This window comes from Salmo trutta, chromosome 23 (genome assembly GCF_901001165.1).
Source record: "Salmo trutta chromosome 23, fSalTru1.1, whole genome shotgun sequence".
NCBI lineage: Eukaryota > Metazoa > Chordata > Actinopteri > Salmoniformes > Salmonidae > Salmo > Salmo trutta.
The window spans coordinates 35,977,301-35,998,213 of NC_042979.1; the positions used below are offsets into that span (position 1 = coordinate 35,977,301).

Below are 20,913 nucleotides of genomic sequence, written 5' to 3' on the forward strand. Positions count from 1 at the left end.
CCCTGGGAGACAAAACTGCGACTCGTCAGAGAGAGCACTTTTTGCCAGTCCTGTCTGGTCCAGCGACGGTGGCTCTGTGCCCATAGGCAACGTTGTTGCCGGTGATGTCTGGTGAGGACCTGCCTTACAACAGGCCTACAAGCCCTCAGTCCAGCCTCTTTCAGCCTATTGCGGACAGTCTGAGCACTGATGGAGGGATTGTGCGTTCCTAGTGTAACTCGGGCAGTTGTTGTTGCCATCCTGTACCTGTCCCGCAGGTGTGATGTTCGGATGTACCAATCCTGTGCAGGTGTTGTTACACGTGGTCTGCCACTGCGAGGACGATCAGCTGTTTGTCCTGTCTCCATGTAGCGCTGTCTTAGGCGTCTCACAGTACGGACATTGCAATTTATTGCCCTGGCCACATCTGCAGTCCTCATGCCTCCTTGCAGCATGCCTAAGGCACGTTCACGCAGATGAGCAGGGACCCCGGGCATCTTTCTTTTTGTGTTTTTCAGAGTCAGTAGAATGGCCTCTTTAGTGTCCTAAGTTTTCATAACTGTGACCTTAATTGCCTACCGTCTGTAAGCTGTTAGTGTCTTAACAACCGTTCCATAGGTGCATGTTCGTTAATTGTTTGTGGTTCTTTGAACAAGCATGAGAAACAGTGTTTAAACCCTTTACAATGAAGATCTGTGAAGTTATTTGGATTTTTACAAATTATCTTTGAAAGACAAGGTCCTGAAAAGGGGACGTTTCTTTTTTTGCTGAGTTTATATTTTAACTGTAAAACACATGTGCAGATGGTAACCATGTACTGTAAGAATTTTTTTTTCAGAAAAGCCAAGAAAGAGGGCTCTGTCAAGTAACAAATATTGGCTGATGTTAAAACAGCATGAAATTAGTTATTTTTTACATTGCAGAATTTTAGGGGGAAACAAGTAAACAGTTTTTTTGGCTCTTGTATTACGAAAAAGAGAATAAAAAAAAAACTTGGGTAAAACGTAATATACATTTGAACTCTGAAAATGTAAGAAAAAGGTGGGGGAGAAAGACCCCTCTGATACCTCTTTCCTGTCTCCGTATGACTGCCAACCCTATGTATTTATTTCCAAAATTGACTTACAGGCATTTAAGCGCTCACATACTGTACAAGCTAGGGCTAGTTTACCTGCTGTACAGCAACGAGTTCTGTTTGTTGGAGATGATAGAGAAGCAGAGAAATAAGCGCCACAACACAAGGGGAAGTGTTGTTTTTCTGCGCCTCTTACTCACACAGTGAGCAAATGAGTCTTTTCTCAACCCCTTTCTCCCTGCATGTCTGACACCCCAGGAGAAGAAACCTAGGATTTGTTTTTGTTTTCTTTTTTTCCATTTTTGTTGCAGTTCGAGAGAACATGTAAAAATGTAACATGAAATGGTGGATTGCCACTTGTCTTTCCAAACATTCTTTTCACCTACCTTTCCAAAACATTCCATATCTTTTGGTGGAAAAACAAACGAGATGACTACTGAGGGAAAAATGTTTTTTTTTTCTTTTTTTTTTAAAGGAAACCTCAGGTCAATCGTAGCATTTGATTACGCTGTGTTCCTCTCGTAAATGCAACAACTGATGTTTGAAGTGGTCTGGTGAGGGTCAGAAACTGATTTGGAAATGTCATTAACTCCATAAAGGGAAGTAGTTCTCTTAGATTATCATTTTTTTCCCATCTAGTGTAACCCATATCAGGCTAAATAAAGATATTACGTGTTTATGTACAATTGTAGGCTTCTTTTCTCTTCAATTCTTCAGTGAATAGTCAACAAAAAGTGGTCCATGGTATGGAAATAGACAGAGGTCCAGATAAGCATCATTATGTATTTTATAGATGTCATATTTTGGGACTATTGAACAAAAATGTTGGACATATTTTTAAGGTCATGAAGTGTCAGTCATGATATTTGGATGAAACCAGCTCAAATTACTGTATGATAAGTATGAAAAATTACTGTTGCTTTCACATTGACAAAGTTTGATCATAGTTTCTGGTTCCCTCCCCCATGTTAAACACTTGGATTCAGGAGGCAGGATTATTAAGGGGACAAGGTGATGTCATCCTAACTCTCCGTTCCATACACCAATGGTAACATGATATTCTTACCTAATTTAAATAAGTACTGCCTTGAAACCAACATCAGAGAAGGTGTGTTTGCAGAGGGCCGTGGTTTATAGACTGCTTGGTTGTTTAGCAACAAAACCAATGCATGCACAACTATGGGTCTAAACAGACAGGATTGGCTTACATTATTGACAACATGTAAGCTATATTTAATCTCAAATGTTTATTTTAAACATACCACTTGTGTCCAATATGTCGTTACACTTGTTGGTTAGCTAGCTAGAAATGTTTGCCCTATTGACATGAAATCAGTCAAAACACCTCAAAACAAGACATGGTATCAAGAACAACCTGAAACGAGCCACTTACGATACCCCACACGGCACTTTCTTCCCTTACAAAAAAAGGTCGCAGTTTTGAAACTGCAATAAAAGTGCAGTAACTGCAGTTGCCTGGTATTTTGGATGCAGAATAACTGCAGTGTACTGCAGTTGAACTTTAGGTAGTTACACTGCAAAAGTACTGCAGTAAAAAAAAACTGTTAATTTGGACATAGTATTTTTTGTGTACTGCAGTTATACTCTGACTTCAATCTTTTTTCTTAAGGGTTATTCTTCCAAGCAATTTGGCCATCCAGAATCATAACAACCTGTTGACTTCTGCCCCATGGAAGCACGCACATCGTTTTCGTGACGACGTCCGCTAACCCGTCTATAGAGGGCTTCAGTGTTGCCATGTTTGCGTTTTTCTTGCAAATTGGGCTACTTTGAAAACGATGTCATGGGTAAAAATGTATTGGTCGCGGGAGGCAGGTTTTTGGGCTACTTTCGAAAAATGTACCACTGCCGCCATGGCATTTTTCTTTTAAAAATATATATATATATTTCACTGTGACCTGCTGCTGACTATCAGGCAATGACCAGGCTGTTACTGAGTGAGCGAGAGAGAGCTCATTGGCTCCTGAGTTTTTCAGCAAAAAATTGATTTATAGTTGGATAAATGTAGATCAACCTTTTTTTTTTTAATCGCAATGACTTATACAGGAATCTATCCTCTACAGTAAAACCTTCAAATACAAATTCCATACTTAAAACCTTGATTTTTGGACAAAATTACCTGAATGGATTCTTACTATCACGAAAAAAAACTTTGAACAAATCGGAACCTGGAAATACCATCCAACAGAAAAACTGAGTGTGTAATGTTCAGTCTGAACTTACTTCTGAAGCCAAAAAGTAAAAGCCTAATCTCCAGGTAATTTTGTTTTATATTAAGCTTAGTAAGTAAGGCTATTAAGCTACCAAGCTGCTAGGACAGAACAGACCTGGCTGCAACTTCAATTAGCACTGAAGTGTGAAATGAGATGTGTGAACTCTTGAGCCTAACAATGTGAAACTCTGCTGCCAACCTCCCACACCCAAATGCAGATGCTTTTAAAGCCCCCTGTGTCATGGTGTATCCCTATGCAGATGTCATCACAGTACAGTACCCCTTGGATATTAAAAATAACACTGCATGGAATAAGTACAAAAAGAAGCTCAAGGACAATCGTGAGAATCTATTTGCGGACTGCTACAAAGAGGGGAACATAAGCAACTTAATTTCCCACACAGACCATCCCCTGGCATGGCACAGTGCTATAAGAGCACACTACCCCTATGTCAAGAGTGGGTACTGGCCCAGGGTGGAAACTCAGAATACTAGACATTGAGGAAATTTAAACAACCTCTGTCAATGTGAACAAGTCTGGGACAGTAATGGTGCAGGGCATCCTCTAGCAGTGCCAGCAGGACTTTTACAGGATCAGAGGGAGAGCACAGCAGGAAAAGCTCTCTCTCTGTGACGACTCCCCCATCCTGAGTCAGTCTGATCACACCTCTTCAAAGCTGTCCTACAGACGAGGATAGCCACCCTCTCCCCAGCATTGAACATACCCAGGTCCCACAACTGCACTGCTCCTCCATCATTGGGAGGGATAAATTCACAGAGCTGGAGAGAGAAATGGTGGATCTAAGAGAGCTAGTCCACACAATCCAGACAGAACAGACCAGCACAACAACAACCCCCCCCCCCCCAACAACAAGACCCGGAAGGTGGAGATGGACGGCCGTCAAAGAGCTGGCTGCAATCCAGACTGAGGTGAGATAACTTGAGGAGAGAGAGGAAGACATGGCACAGATAACAGAACTGAAGGTGGAGGAAGAGGAACACATGGGACAGATAACAGCAGTGAAGGAGGGGGTGAGAAGCTGAGGTGTGACAGAGAGCAGGACACTCCCCCAGAGAAGCCAGCAGAGCAGCCAGCCTCAGACCCGGACCAGAACGTCAACACCACAATGGGACAGACAACACAGGACCCACCAACCCAACAGACCCCACCCCCTCCTAACTGCCCCCCTGTCAGCTCCCCTGATAGCTCTCTTGACAACCCCCACACATCCACTGAGGACACACAAAAGCCAGAAATTGTGCTCCTCATTGATTCAAATAGCAAATACATTCAAGAGAATAAACTTTTTCCCAAACACAAAGTGGCTAAACCCTGGTGCCTAAACACTAGGCATGCCTTGGAGATGTCAGAGGACATACTAAGGTCCCCCAGCCACATTTATAATTCAGAAAGGCACAAACGACCTGAGGGCCCAGCAGGAAAGGGTGGCCACAGCACTCAAGGGAGTGATTAAAAAGCTTCTTTCACTTTCCCCAACACACAAGTGGTTATCTCCACCATGCTACCACGAAAAGACATTCACCTTGCCAATACACAGCGGGTGAACGCAAGCATTTCTCCCTGGACTGTGCCTCAAAACCTAATGTCTACCTGGCCCACCATTCCACCCTGGACTTAAACCCAGGACCCTGAAGGACATCACCCTCAACCGCAACACCCGGAACCTCACACAGGAGCAACAGACACCCCGCCCAGACCAGCGAGACCCCCTCCCGAAGGACCTGCACCGAGAGAACCCACACCAAGAGGACCTATACCCAGACCACTGCTTCACCAGCCACACCCCAACCAGCTGAGACCACCCCAAACAAACCCTGGCCACACCCTATATAGGCCCCCCAGATCAGACCTATGCCCCTTCTGCCACCCCATGCCCCCCACCCTGCAGCAATGACCTCAACATGACAGCCACACATATGCCCAGGCCATGAGCAGAGCAACAGGCCCAACCCCCACTAATGCACCCCCCCATCCTAAGAGGTATGTATCAGATGCTTAACATGCTCTGCTCACATCTACTGTAATGGTCTGGGACTAAACCACACGAAAACAACACTAGACACAATGGAACACAAAGCTTTTACTATCTCATCCTGGAATATAAGGTCTGAGGTCATCTGCCTTTGGCCTAAAGAACAGGAACCCATACTTCATCAAAGAAATTGGAAATACAGACATTGTCATCCTACAAGAAACATGGTATAGAGGAGACGGACCCATTGGTTGCCCTCTAGGTTACAGAAAGCTGGTAGTCCCATCCACCAAACTACCAGGTGTGAAACATGGTATAGAGGAGACGGACCCATTGGTTGCCCTCTAGGTTACAGAAAGCTGGTAGTCCCATCCACCAAACTACCAGGTGTAAAACAGGGAAGAGACTCGGGGGCAGTGGTGGAAAAAGTACCCAATTGTTATACTTGAGTAAAAGTAAAGATACCATAATAGAAAATGACTCAAGTAAAAGTGAAAGTCACCCAGTAAAATACTTGAGTAAAACAAAGTATTTGGTTTTAAATATACAGTTGAAGTCAGAAGTTTACATACACTTCGGTTGGAGTCATTAAAATTGTTTTTCAACCACTCCACAAATGTCTTGTTAACAAACTATAGTTTTGGCAAGTCGGTTAGGACATCTACTTTGTGCATGACACAAGTAATTTTTCCAACAATTGTTTACAGACAGATTATTTCACATAATTCACTATCACAATTCCAGTGGGTCAGAAGTTTACATACACTAAGTTGACTGTGCCTTTAAACAGCTTGGAAAATTCCAGAAAATGATGTGATGGGTTTAGAAGCTTCTGATAGGCTAACTGACATCATTTGAGTCAATTGGAGGTGTACCTGTGGATATATTTCAAGGCCTACCTTCAAACTCAGTTCCTCTTTGCTTGACATCATGGGAAAATCAAAAGAAATCAGCCAAGACCTCCAAATTGTAGACCTCCACAAGTCTGGTTCATCCTTGGGAGCAATTTCCAAACGCCTGAAGGTACCACGTTCATCTGTACAAACAGTGTACGCAAGTATAAACACCATGGGACCACGCAGCCGTCATACCACTCAGGAAGGAGACATGTTCTGTCTCCTAGAGATGAACGTGCATTGGTGCGAAAAGTGCAAATCAATCCCAGAACAATAGCAAAGGACCTTGTGAAGATACTGGAGGAAACAGGTACAAAAGTGTCTATATCCACAGTAAAACGAGTCCTTTATCGACATAACCTGAAAGGCCGCTCAGCAAGGAAGAAGCCACTGCTCCAAAACCACCATAAAAAATGCCTGACTACGGTTTGCAACTGCACATCTGTGTTGTTGTATGTGTCGAACTGCTTCACTTTATCTTGACCAGGTCGCAGTTGTAAATGAGAACTTGTTCTCAACTAGCCTACCTGGTTAAATAAAGGTAAAAAAAATAAAAATGGGCACAAAGATTGTACTTTTTGGAGAAATGTCCTCTGGTCTGATGAAACAAAAATAGAACTGTTTGGCCATAATAACCATTGTTATATTTGGAGGAAAAAGGGGGATGCTTGCAAGCCGAAGAACACCATCCCAACCGTGAAGCACGGGGGTGGCAGCATCAGGTTGTGGGGGTGCTTTGCTGCAGGAGGGACTGGGGCACTTGACAAAATAGATGGCATCATGAGGAAGGACAATTATGTGGATATATTGAAGCAACATCTCAAGACATAAGTCAGGAAGAAAAAGCTTGGTCGCAAATGGGTCTTCCAAATAGACAATGACCCCAAGCATACTTCCAAAGTTGTGGCAAAATAGCTTAAGGACAACAAAGTCAAGGTATTGGAGTGGCCATCACCAAGCCCTGACCTCAATCCCATAGAAAATGTGTGGGCAGAACTGAAAAAGCATGTGCGAGCTCGGAGGCCTACAAACCTGACTCAGTTACACCAGGTCTGTCAGGAGGAATGGGCCAAAATTCACCCAACTTATTGTGGGAAGCTTGTGGAAGTCTACCCGAAACGATTGACCCAAGTTAAACAATATAAAGGCAATGCTACCAAATACTAATTGAGTGTATGTGAACTTCTGACCCACTGGGAATGTGATGAAATAAATCATTCTTTCTACTATTATTCTGACATTTCACATTCTTAAAATAAAGTGGTGATCCTAAGTGACCTAAAACAGGGAATATTTTACTAGGATTAAATGTCAGGAATTGTGAAAAACTGAGTTTAAATGTATTTGGCTAAGGTTTATGTTAACTTCGGACTTCAACTGTACTTTAAGTATCAAAAGTATATGTAATAGTTATATACACTTGGGGCTCCCGAGTGGCGCAGCGATCTCAGGCACTGCATCTCAGTGCTAGAGGCGTCACTACTGTCACGACTCCTCCTCTGCAGTGCAGGGGCAGTTCCTCCTGCAGGCAGAGGGTCGTTAGTGATTGGAGCTGGTGTGATTGGAGCCACCTGGGCTCAGGGTATTTAACAAACTGCTCCACTAACTTCTCTCTCGCTTGGCTTGCTCTCTCTCTCCCTGTTCCTCCAGGTATGATCCTGTTTTGTTTGTTCCTTTGTTGGTTTATTTAGTTTCCACTCAGTCATGTTCACACGCACATATTCATGAATCCATGCACCCTACATTATGACATTTCCACACCTCATTCCTTTTTCTTTGCTTAGAATTAATAGTTTTGTTGTATAATAGAGAACTTTTTGAATTGGCCTATACTGGTTGTTGATGTCCTCTCATTTTTGCCACAGGCTATGAGCCGGCCTGTGACACTACAGACCCTGGTTCGATTCTAGGCTGTATCACAACCGGGCGTGATCGGGAGTACCATAGGGCGGTGCACAATTGCCCCAGCGTCGTCCGTGTTAGGAGAGGGTTTGACCGGGGTAGGCCATCCTTGTAAAATAAGAATTTGTTCTTAACTGACTTGCCTAGTTAAAGTAAAAGTATTTATAATTTCACATTCCTTATGTTAAGCAAACCAGACGACACAACAACAAAAAAATCCGATATCCAGGGGTAAAATCCAACTCTCAGACATAATTTACAAACAATGCACTTGTATTTAGTGAGTCCTCCAGATCAGACTCTGTAGAGATGACCAGGGATGTTCTCTTGATAAGTGTGTGAATTTGACCATTTTTCTATCCTGCGAAGCTTTCAAAATGTAACAAGTACTTTTGGATGTCAGGGGAAATGGAGTAAAAAGTACATTATTTTCTTTAGAGTAAAAATAAAAGTAGTCAAATATGAAAAGTTGTTTTTTGGGGTAACTTTACTGAAGTATTTTAGACACCACTGCTCAGGGGGGTATGCTCATGTGGTATGCTAATTTGGTATAGAACAGACCTAACCTGGTATTACATTTGTCAAAACAGGAACATTTTACATCTGGCTAGAAATTAATAAGGAAATGATCTCAACTGAGAAAATGTCCTCATTTGTGCTACCTATATCCCACCAATATAGTCCCCATACTTTAACGATAACAGCTTCTCCATCCTAGAGGGGGCGATCAACCATTTCCAGGCCCAGGGACATGTACTAGTCTGTGGCGACCTAAATGCCAGAACTGGAAAAGAACCTGACACTCAGCACACAGAGGGACAAACACCAACCTGGAGGTGACAGTATTCCCTCCCAAATATGCCCCCCTAGACACAACTATGACAAAACAACCAATGGGTCACAACTCCTGCAGCTCTGTCACACGCTGGGTCTGTACATAGTCAATGGAAAGCTTAAAGGAGACTCCTATGGTAGTTACACTTACAGCTCATCACTTGGCAGCCGTACTGTAGATTACTTTATCACAGACCTCAACCCAGAGTCTCTCAGAGCATTCTGTCGGCCCACTAACACCCCTATCAGATCACAGCAAAATCACAGTCTGCCTGAGCAGAGCTATGCTCAATCATGAGGCATCAAAGCCAAAGGAACTGCACAATATAAAGAAATGCTATAGACAGGAGTGTAGAAATCTACCAAAAAACTATTAGGCAACAACAAATTCAATCCCTTTCAGACAATTTCCTGGACAAAACATTTCACTGTAATAGTGAAGATGTAAACTTGGCAGTAGAAAGCCTTAATGGTATATTTGACCTATCAAATCTAAAAATGTCAAGCAGATAACCTAAGACAATTAACAACAATGGTTTGATGAAGAATGCAAAAACCTAAAAGAAATTGAGAAACCTATCCAACCAAAATCATAGAGACCCAGAAAATCTGAGCCTATTCCTTCACTATGGTGAATCACTAAAACAATACAGAAATACACTACGGAAAAAGAAGGAACAGCATGTCAGAAATCAGCTCAATGTAATTGAAGAATCCATAGAATCTAACCACTTCTGGGAAAATTGGAACACCAAACAACAACACCGAGTTATCTATCCAAAATGGAGATGTGGATAAACCACTTTTCCAATCATTTTGGCTCTATAACAAAGCACAAACAGCAAAAACATACATGATCAATTACAAAACGTATAATCGGCTATTGAAGACTACCAGAACTGACTGGATCCTCCAATTACATTGAATGAACTACAGGACAAAATACAAACCCTCCAAACCAAAAAGGCCTGTGCTGTTGATGGTATCCTATATGAAATGATAAAATATACAGACCACAAATTCCAATTGGCTATACTTAACTCTTTAACATCATCCTCAGCTCTGGCATCTTCCCCAATATTTGGAACCAAGGACTGATCACCCCAATCCACAAAAGTGGAGACAGATTTGACCCCAATAACTACCGTGGAATGTGCGTCAACGGCAACCTTGGGAAAATTCTACATTTCCAATTCTACATTTCCTCAGTGAAACAAAGTACTGAGCAAATGTCAAATTACCTTTTTACAAAATTACCATACAACAGACCATGTATTCACCCTGCAAACCCTAATGACAAACAAACCAAAACAAATGCACAGTCATCTCATGCTTTGTTGACTTCAAAAAAGCTTTTGACTCAATGTGGCATGAGGGTTTGCTATACAAATTGATGGAAAGTGGTGTTGGGGAAAAAGCATACAACATTCTAAAATCCATGTACACAAACAAGTGTGCGGTTAAAACTGGCAAAAACCACACATTTATTTCTACAGGGCCGTGAGGTGAGACAGGGATGCAGCTTAAGCCGCTCCCTCTTCAACATGTATATCAACGAATTAGCGTAGGCTATTTAGATTGGTCATTATGGAGACACCCTGTTTCCATAAAACATATTAAAGCACTAGAACTGATAAAGCGGGGACAAAACATTGGAAAACGACTTTAGGCGTTTCTCTCAGAGGTGGTTTAAAGTAAACTTCATTCTAATGTAGACTTTTCTTAACAGTATCTAGTGAAGGGTTTTACTCATGCACAGTTCTAGGGTCTGGAGCACTGCGTGAGTGGAAATTTGGAATGGAAGTTACTCCCTTGTGTGCTTGTGTTATGGTCAAAAGTCCACAATGAAAATTACATTGAAAGTGGAGAATGATAGGTGACATTTGCATATATTGGCCATCAAGTAGGCTATTAATTTATATGCCATTGCAGGCTACTGTAACCTACCATTTGATACAATACATATATATTGAAATGATGATATCACTGAAGTCATTGCAAATCAAGTTGTGCCACTTATGTAGCCTACCTGGAGCTGGCAAACTGATTAAATAAATAGCCTATAACGCAGTTTGTTGTTGTAGCCTTGTGTTATTTTGCTATTATTAATGGCCATGTTTAGTTAATTAAATTGGAAGCTGTCAATTGTGATCTTGGTCACAGCTCTATCGCAAATGTATCATTCTCCACATGTAATGTCAATTTCATTGTGGACTTTTCCCTGAAATTAGATGTTGGCCTTTCAGGGGCTATAGGCTACCTGCATCTAGCTCAGCAAACCATGGCAAAATGTAATTGCAATTATAAACACAGATTTTAGTCAGTAGCCTATGCCTATTGAAATAAGTCAATCTCACAAATAGGCCATTTATAACGGTTTGTAGTCTTAACATCTGGCACATAGTAATGGCACAATTGCCAAAATATAGTCTAAGTTCATCCAAGTGCTTCTTGCAGAGATTTCAAGATCCTGGCTAACTTTCATCACTCAAACTCTCCTGTCGGATTTATCGATAGTTATGCACATGCGCAAACAGGATTGATTTATAATTTTTAACTGGGTGGTTTGAGCCCTGAATGCTGATTGGTTGAAAGCCATGGTATATCAGAGGCGTACCACGGGATTGACAACTTACTTTTTACTGTTCTAATTATGTTGGTAATCAGTTTATAATAGCAATAAGGATCCTCAGGGGTTTCTGGTATATGGCCAATATACCACGGCTAAGGGCTGTTCTTTGTGGTATATGGCCTGTGGTATATGTCCTATGTCCTAAGAACAGCCCTTAGCCATTGAACATTGGCCATATACCACACCTCGGGCCTTGTTGCCTAATCATAGCAGTCAAAACAAGTTAGACTGACATCCATTGATGGAAAATGTATCTTTAGTGTTTAATAAGGGCAGTTTGTCTTTTCTCTTGCAACGTATCCTTAAACTCGCAATAATTATTATTTTGATGGAAAAACCTAATTTAGCTTCTTAGCCTACGTTGTTAAAAATGATGTCGATATTCCTTCTTCTTTCGCTCGAAAACGTTATGGGAAAAGGGTTTATTGGATAAATGTGGCAACTCCCCTTCTGCTGCGAAAAGGCCTTGTGAGTGGGTTTTCAAAAGTCATCGGGCTAGAAATTTTCGTTGAACCTGGCAACCCTGGAGAGCTTTCAGTTGACGTAGAACGCCTCCTGGCGGCCATGTTGGAAGACCACTGCATTAATTATTCTGAAAACAGCCGAGGGGCTACCCCAAACTGAATGATAAGTGACTAGAACTAGTGGAATTCATCACCACGGTCATTTTCTGTGGAGTATATGGTGTCTTGTTTTGTACGCTTTGTACAAAATAATAAAACGTAGAACTACAGGATATTTCTTAACATAACTCTTTATTAACTAGCTACAACTACATGTTCGCCTATCTCCAACCACGATTAACTGACGATGCCCTAACCGTCTGGGTGGTCTTAACCAATCACTGCACAGTAGGATACGGCGGTAAAATGCATCCAATTATAATTCAGTATGTATTCACATATGAATATTACATATGGCTCCTCAAACAAGGCCGGAAAAGACGTTTACAGATTCCCCGCAATCATGAAACACCATTGGCAATACCAATGAGATAAGACTCAAGAACTCAGAAAAGCGAAGAAACCTTTTTGCCCGTCAAGACCTCAACCCAGACTGCTTTCAATACAGCGTTTGCTACGATCATTTCATCATTGGAAGGTCAAGTTTGAGTTTAGTTTCACTGGTATGCTAACCAGGCGTTAACAACACTAAGCAAAATGAGTTAGCTCGATAGCTTCTGGTCTAGCTTTTAGCATGTGTCGGGTGGGTTTTAAGTTTTGGGAGTCCATTTTTTTTTTTCACCATAAAAAATGCACCTTATAACAAAGCATTACATGCCTCTATCATCGCATTTGCGGGCTAATGTGAACCTACTATTCCTAATGTGAAGAGTAGATTGGATAGTGATAATTTAGGCTGTTAATAAACGCGTAGCGACATAGGTTTATATCCTATGTCAGAGACGTTTCTTTCCTTTGCACGGGAAAAATGTGGCCTTTGATAACATTAAATGCAATTCTACTACACTTTATATCACTGGAGACATTAACAGAATCTTTTTTAATACGATGGTAGTCTAGGCCTACTCTACTGACAGCAGATCAATTAGAACGACCTTGTCTTGAAAGCAACCATGTAATCTAGGCCGAAAAGGGGTCTTTGCTTAAAGGGATCCAGCTTTTCTCAAATTAATTTTGTTTTTTAGCTAACCTTTAACTTTTTTCACAGCCTTAACCTAATTCTTCTAACCTGCTGCGTAAATTCTCAGTATCTGCTATGAAATGTAAAATATTACGTTCATTTTACAAAAGCTGGTTGGTTCCCTTCTTGCCATGACCATGAAAAGGGTAGACACAAATTGTACAATATGACGTCCATATAGTCTGAAGGAAATTATTGTTCAAAAAATGATAATCCAATGATAATTTTATAACTTTATTCATAAAATGTATGGACATTACCGCATAGTACAAAGGCCTCAATGGAATAGGCTGGAGCAACCAATGGAAATGGTTGCTCCAGCCCAACAATATATTTAATCTTTATATGACACTAAAACACCTGAATGAATTAAACACAACCAAACACTTAAGAGCCACGATGGTATAGGTGACCTGAATATTTGATATTCTAACGTCAGGTGTGCTTCTCATTTGTTTATGTACTGTAGGTTCACCAGCTGACCTATATAAAGACACCCATGTTGACTGGATTCCCCCTGTGAAGATGAGTAATGCTGCAGCAGCATCAGTTTCTACTACTTCATCTTTTTCCAGACATGAAAGAAGACATTCCTCAGTTATATGACATGGTTGTCATATGCTGTGCTTTGGACAATTATTCTGTTGTCAATTGAGTAGAGCACCTTGTCATGACAAAAGTGCCCCCTTAAACTGTATGAATATAATGTCATTTGGAACGTTTAAAAGACTTGTTGATATTGTAAACATACTGTAGTTTAAGCTATATTGTTGTCTAAGTGAAAAGACAAGTATTTTGTCATCTTTGCTTTGCCTAGCCCCATTGAATAAAAAGTATTTCTTATGGCCCAACTATTGCAATGTTCCTTGCTTTTCAGAAACGTGGCTCTCAGACAAGATGCCCCCCATGGCTATCTAACTCGATGGATTCTTCATTCACCGGGCAGACAGGATAGTGGAGTCGGGGAGAGGCTGCCGTTCTGATTCCGATGATTTTAATTCGGCGTCACTAAATCAAAAAGATGTATAAATCACATGCGCTGAATACAACAGGTATAGATAGACCTTACAGTGAAATGCTTACTTACAAGCCCTTAACCAACAATGCAGTTAAGAAAAATAAGTGTTAAAGTATTTACTGAAATAAAGTAATGAAGAAAAAAATAAAGGTGCAACAATAAAATAACAGTAGCGAGGCTAAATACAGGGGGTACAGGTTATTCGAGGGATTGAGGTAATATGTACATGTAGGTAGAGGTACAGTGACTGTATGGATAATAAACAGTAGTAGAAAAAGTTTGGCATGAGCTCTCAAATCCTGAAAAGGTTCTACAACTGTACCTTCGAGAGCATATTGACTGGCTGCATCACTGCTTGGTATAGCAATAGCTTCGCCCTCGATCGTATGGCGCTACAGAGGGTTGTGCGCACAGCCCAGTACATCACTGAGGCCAAGCTCCCTGCCATCCTGGACCTCCATATCAGGTCAAAGACCCCAACCATCCAAGCCATACATTTTCTCTGCTTGAACAGCTTCTATCCCCAAGCAATACGACTGAAAAATAGCTAACAAACTTGGTACATGGACCAAGTTTACCTTGCATCTTTATTGAGCTTTTATTTCAGTATTTTGCACTGTCTATGCACACTCACAGGGCCCTACACACTGTCACTCCAAAGTAAACACTCACTCCATTTTCTCACTCACATAATATGCACATACATTTATACCAACTCTACACCCACAAGCTGCTGCTACTCTGTTTATCTTATATCCAGTTGCCTAGTCACCTTACCCCATACATATCTACCTCCATCACCCCAGTATCCCTGCACATGTAAATATGGTATTGGAACTGACTTTTTAATATTTTCTGTATATAGTATGTTTGTTTACTTTATTGTGTATTTCATATTTCTTGTGTGCTTTTTTTCTAGTAATACATTTGATTATTGCATTGTTGGGTTTTGAGTTCGCATTAAAGGCATTTTACTGTGCATGTGACATTAACTTGAAACGTCATTCTTTTACAATTTAAACACATTTAGCGTAGACAATGTAGTTGTGGTAGTCTTAAAAAAACTATCTTCAGTATCACGGTGGCACCTCCCAAGTGCCACGCAGACCTTCTGGGAGAAAAGTATCTGGCATTGAACTTGGTAGAAGTTGTATGTTTTAAGCTAAGGATCCTATCTGCTTCCAGACATTTCACCACCTCGATTGCAAGGGTTGGATATGAACTAAACAATCTTGTCAGCACAAGGCATGTAGAACATCTAGTGTAATGATCAGCCTCATACATTGCCTACTGGTATAGTTTTTAAAATGATAACATATAGCTGAACAATACAAATATTGTGTGGGTTAAGCTATTATCTAATTCAGATGCACAATGTCGAGGGGTACAGTTTTATTCTAGCCCGGACAAACAGACCTGATTCAACTTGTCAACGAATCATCAGGCCCTCAATGAGTTGAATCAGGTGGGCTGTTGAGGGTACTGTTAAAGGAATTTTATATCTTGATGATAATAATCAATTCGCCTTGACTAATGCCCAAGGTTTGTAAGACAATGGGTTAAAATAATTAGGCAAGGACTCAGCTTTCTGCAAAAGGTTTATGTAGCTTTATTCAGAGAACGTTCTGGCGTCAGGATAACAAAACAGTCATTATATAGTTCTTGCTTACTTACGCACATGCATTTACACACAATCTGTTGGTGACCTGCAACCCCCATTGACTTCTCACGCTGTTTATCACATTCTGGCTCAGCCTGTTCCTTTCCTTCAAGGTTAGGAACTCTTTGAAGTTTTACTCCCTTGACCATCTGCTTCTGTAGCTCTCTATACTAATTGCATACACACATTTCTTTCCCTCTCCAGTGGTTCCTGGACTTTCCGGAACTAATCAGACTAATCGATCCCTACATTGATCATTACATTGATTATTCATTAACCATCCTGTATGACTAATAATTCATCATGGTTTATTGATTCATTTACCTTCATTAGATAATTCTCTTATCAGGTACTCAAGGACTGGAGTTGGGAACCACTGCTGTAGGCCTATGGCTGCATTGGCATTGCATGCCATTAACAGCTGCATAATGGGTCAACTTTTTAAAATTATTTAACCTTTATTTAACTAGGCAAGTCAGTTAAGAACAAATTCTTATTTACAATGACGGCCTTGGGTTAACTGCCTTGTTCAGGGGCAGAACAACAGAGTTTTACCTTGTCAGCTCGGGGATTCGATCAAGCAACCTTTCGGTTACTGGCCCAACGCTCTAACCACTACCTGCCGCCCCCCACATGGCTGATATCCTGAAAAAATTATGACAATCAAATAAATCTAATTGGAGAGCTTATGACTGACAAAATGGTAATGATCATTTGAGAAACAAACACAAACATTCCCTTCCCCTCTTTATTGCAGGATTGTGATCTGTAATTAATCAACATCAACACTAGTTAATATTGAATAATGGTTAAGTTAACAATTAAAACATGTTTAAACACTTAACTTCAAAGAATCAACACTGTTTCATATCATTTCAAAGTGTACAAGTAAGCTAACTCAATGTAAAGTTTTAGTAACAAGTAGGCTATTTACCACAAAAGCATAATTTCAGGTAAACAAAAATAATTCAATACCGGAGGTGGCCATCCTCGCTCCACTGATCCCTTATCTACTGGGTGAGAAGACTTCCGGTCCAGCCCAACAATAGCACACTTGAATCTAAACTATTTAGGTTTGATACCTTGAATCAGGTGTGTTATTTCTGGGCTGAAACATAAGTGTGTACTCCCAGTATGGTTGGCCTGCTCCAGTTGTAAAAGGTTTATACATTGCGTGACTTTTAAACTGTATTTTTGTTTACAAACTTTGCCAACATAGGTACACATATAATCCATGGTATACAAGGATGTACCCTTATTCTCTTGGGACATTGATTGAAACTGCCTGCAGATGAAGAGGTCCCATGGCTCTCTGAGGACAGAAGAAATCACAAAGAAACAGGCTGCATTTCACTAAAATTAGACAGCCCTAATTATGTTGCTACATCTCTGTCCTCAGTTTTTCTTCTCGCTAGGGACTAGAACTGGAGAATATTTGCATAATGTCCTCCCACAAAGGTACCTGCTCTATCCAGAGTAGCCTGCTCTCCCTTCTCTGACATCTAGAACTGCTAGCAAATCCTTTCACCATCTTCCATGATCGTTAGCAGGCTACCTACCTAGCTACAAATGCATTTAGTTACAACAATAAAAACATCAAGATAGCTAACTAGCTAATATGAAGTTAGCAAGCTGGTGATATTTAATTAACTTAGCTAGCTATACAATATGTAAGCACAGGAGGTTGGTGGCACCTTAATTGGGGAGAACGGGCTCGTGGTAATGGCTGGAGCGGAATCCGTGGAATGGTATCAAATACAAACGCATGGTTTCCAGATGTTTGATATTCTATTTGCTTCGTTCCAGCCATCATTTTGAGCCGTCCTCCCCTCAGCAACTTCCACTGATGTAAAGGCAGTGAATGTTACCTTAGCAGCTCATTTGAGTTAGTCTGCACATTACATTTCTGTAGCAAGCTAGCTAATAATACATTTTTTATCATATATGTTCGTACTTGAATAGGTTCTCCCACTGCCTCACTTTTCTGGGGCCATAGGAAAAAAATACAAATAATGGGCAATCTTCCCGAAGTTTCCGGTGGCAGCCAGCCATGTGGACGATTGGCGGTATCCAGAAGACTGAGGCTTTGGTCCAAACACTTAAACCTCATAGAAGAAGTGTGTCTTTTAACGGCGGTTGGCATCCAATTTGTTGCATTACCACCACCTACTAGACTGGAGTACAACTCCCTTATACTTTACTTGAAAAATAAAAATGTATAAATAAATACCCTACCATCTAACAGTATACTCACTAATGTCAAAATTATATTAAATACAATTAACACCCCCCTACTCCACTAATTAAATGTATGTATTCCTACCTCATGCCATCACCCTAAAAGGATGGAACATCACCACTTAACACATCCTGTAACTCTTCTGTTGTCAAGTCTCGCACACCCAAATACCTCACCACAACCTCAATTTTCCAATCCATCCCTGCAGTACAATTAATAACCATTGATATAAATGCTAAAAATCCAATCTTACTGAAACTTCTTTCACTTTTTGTCCTATCCCTCTGTACTGGTATAGCTCTACTACTCTCACCACTCCTCCCCCTTAACCCAACTTCCTATACTTTCTTCACTGCCTCTTCATGACAACTTCTGCTCTACTCTACCCCTAGAAACCTCAATCTGCCTCTCTTGCATGGGACATTTCTGATCCCCAGCTCCATGGGCACCCCTACAATTAACACATTCCACTACTTTCCCAAATACTAAACATTCCTTTGTCTCATGCCCTTCTGCACATTTCTCACACCTTGAACCCTCCCTCCTGCAAACTTCTGCCACACGTCCATAAGCTTGACACCTGTAACATCTTAATGTATTCGGCACATACGCTCGTACAGGATAACACATATTCTAACTTCACTTTGTCGGGCAGACTCAATTTCAAAACTCAAAAGAACAGACAATGACTCTTCTGTTTCCCCACCCTGTCTGCGTCGCATCAAACGACGAGCATCACATACACCGGGAATCTTTGCCCTCAGCTGGTCAACATTTATATCTACTGCTACCCCAGTTCTCACTCCTTTCATTGGTGCCCTTTTCTTGAGAACGAAACAATTCACTTTTCTTGCCCCCATTCGTTTTACTTCGAGCGCATTCTTCCTCTGCCCAAAATAAACACAAACAATTATCACTAGACCCCCTCTAGTTACCCTCACCGATTCCACATGACCCAAATCTTTTTTCACCCACCGTGAAACCACAAATGGATCAGACAAAAGGCAAGTGTCCACTTTTTCCATAAACTTCACTCCTACTGTCAGACTCTTCTTCATCCTGATCCTCAGTACATACCTCGGTCTCCGATAACTTTACCGCACCTACCACCTCGGATACTTCGCCCTCATTCACTTCCATTTCTCCTCCTGTCTTCAGCTCCCGCTGCTTACACTTTCAACCATTCTTCTTTGACAAATCATCTACATTTTTCCCACAATTTTTATCCGACTCAAGCTCACCCTCTTCTTCCCTCACTCTCTTAGACCTCTTCTCCCTCTCTCTTTCCCTCCATTCCTTCTCCGTTTTCCAAGTACACGTCTCATTATCATAATACTGCCGCTCCATCCCTGACACCAATATTTTAATTGCTTTCTCTAGAGACTCTATTTTCCCCTTCCGGAGTTATGCTCATGTCCACAATAACGTGCATAAAACAACGCAGCTGGGCCTTCCGACCTTCCAATACAATTCACACCAGTCCGCTCTGTCGACAATCGGTCGGAAAAACTCTCTCTTAAAAGACACACCTTTTAATTTAATTTTTCTATTTTTAGTCTTTTTTAAATTTATTTTTTATTAACAACAAATCAATACAGGAAGTACATGTGGGAACACACGTATATATAAATAATATACAAAGGACAATTGGGCTAGGGGGTAAAATATCACATTACACAAGGACCTTAAAGGACATACATACACTTATAATTCTTAACAGCTTTTTTGTTAGTAGAGTATTTAATTGTCTTAAAATATAGTTCAATTTCTTTTTGCAAGGTAAGAAAATGTGGTGTTTTGTTTGTAAATGTACATTTGTGAATATGAAATTTGGCCAAAAGAATAATGAAATTAATTACATAAAATTGTTTCAGCTTATTTTTATTGAAGGTAAAGAATCCATGCAGTACATCGCTCCAAAATAGTGTAAAATCTTCATAAATGTGTTCAATTATAAATCTACTAATGTCTTGCCACAGTTTCCTTACATGAATACAATGCCAAAAAAGATGCAATCCCGTTTCTGGGTGGTCATTACAAAAGGTACAATTTGAGTTTATGTTTTCCTTTGGTAAACTTTGCTTTGAGTAGAAATTCCAGTTTTGATTTGACAGAAATTCAAATTTGATAGACTATATGCCCTCTATCAAATCAAAACTGGATTTTTTTAAAGTATGCTAGACATTTCTAAAATAAATCATACCTAGTTTGATGTTTCTGTGACAAACGGTGAATTAGTTATTGATTTATACCGCTTTAAATGGCATTTTATAGATTTTATGTATTTATATCAAAACAAAAATGTGTATTCAAAACAAAGGTTGTAAAATTATGCAAGACATTTATAGAATAATTATTCTATTATTCTATAAATATTCTATAAAATAAACCATAACTAATTTTATGTTTCTGTTACAATCAATTAATTAGTTTTGATTTTTACATTTTTAAATGGCTTTTGGCGACTGTCCGTTGACTGTCTGTTGACTGTCTGTTGACTGTCTGTTGACTGTCCGTTGACTGTCTGTTGACTGTCTGTTCACTGTCCGTTGACTGTCCGTTGACTGTCCGTTGACTGTCCGTTGACTGTCCGTTGACTGTCTGTTGACTGTCCATTGACTGTCTGTTGACTGTCCGTTGACTGTCCGTTGACTGTCCGAATATGTGAATATGAAACCAACTTTACCTTGGTGGTTTTAAAGTGCTGTAACTGTGGGGACGCCGATGGTGTGGCATATGGGGGTTGTGCAATGGTGAAAAGACAGGTGGAACTTGTCTTTTTGTGGACTTCAGGAAACAGCAGAGGG

The 20,913-nt window shown here is 40.6% G+C and overlaps 1 long non-coding RNA gene across 1 annotated transcript; it reads left to right on the top strand.

Annotated features, from left to right (window-relative positions):
* The first annotated feature begins 12,420 nt into the window (after window positions 1–12,420).
* LOC115159925 (uncharacterized) lies at window positions 12,421–14,040 on the top strand. The gene is made up of 2 exons (XR_003868966.1): window positions 12,421–12,646; window positions 13,659–14,040. It is a non-coding gene; the product is annotated as an uncharacterized LOC115159925 (long non-coding RNA).
* The last annotated feature ends 6,873 nt before the right edge of the window (window positions 14,041–20,913 follow it).